The sequence below is a fragment of the Brassica oleracea genome, chromosome C6 (genome assembly GCF_000695525.1).
Source record: "Brassica oleracea var. oleracea cultivar TO1000 chromosome C6, BOL, whole genome shotgun sequence".
Lineage (NCBI taxonomy): Eukaryota > Viridiplantae > Streptophyta > Magnoliopsida > Brassicales > Brassicaceae > Brassica > Brassica oleracea.
Window position 1 is genome coordinate 26,317,920 of NC_027753.1, and position 901 is coordinate 26,318,820.

The following is a 901-nucleotide window of genomic DNA, read 5'->3' on the forward strand; positions in this document are numbered from 1 at the left end:
AGAACAAGCCGTTTCCATGCGCATTGGTTGTTCCGAATAGCAAAGACCAATCGCACTTACGTGTTCCACTGGTTGCTCTTCGTCAATCACAGTATCATCGTTTATTTTCATTCTGGAAAGGTGGTCCGCTACTCCATTTTCTACCCCCTTCTTGTCTCTTATTTCCAGGTCAAATTCTTGAAGGAGGAGAATCCATCTCAGGAGCCGCGGTTTGGCATCTTTTTTCGTGAGCAGGTACTTGAGAGCTGCATGATCCGTGTGGACTATCACCTTAGGCCCAACTAGATATGATCGGAACTTCTCAAAAGCATAGACGATGGCTAGGAGTTCCTTCTCTGTGGTAGCATACCTACATTGAGCTTCATCCAGTGTCTTACTCGCGTAGTAGATCACATGGAGCTTCTTATCCTTCTGCTGGCCAAGCACTGCTCCTACCGCAAAGTCACTCGCATTTGTCATGATCTCGAAAGGGAGGTCCCATTCTGGGGGTTGGACAACCGGTGCACTGACTAGAGCTCCCTTGATCGTGTGAAATGAAGCTAAACACTCGCTGTCGAAATCGAACTTTGTTTCCTTGCAGAGCAGTTTAGTGAGTGGTCTTGCTATTCTCGGGAAGTCCTGGATGAATCTTCTGTAAAAACCAGCATGTCCAAAAAAGCTTTTTATTCCCCTCACTGAAGTTGGTGGCTGCAGACTCATCATGATATCGATCTTTGCCTTGTCCACTTCGATGCCGTTTTCTGAAATCTTATGTCCTAGAACAATCCCATCTCTGACAATGAAATGGCATTTTTTCCAATTAAGCACGAGATGCTTCTCCTCGCATCGCTTCAGAACCTTGCACAAGTTTGACAAACATACACTAAAGGAGCTTCCATAGACGCTGAAATCGTCCATGAAA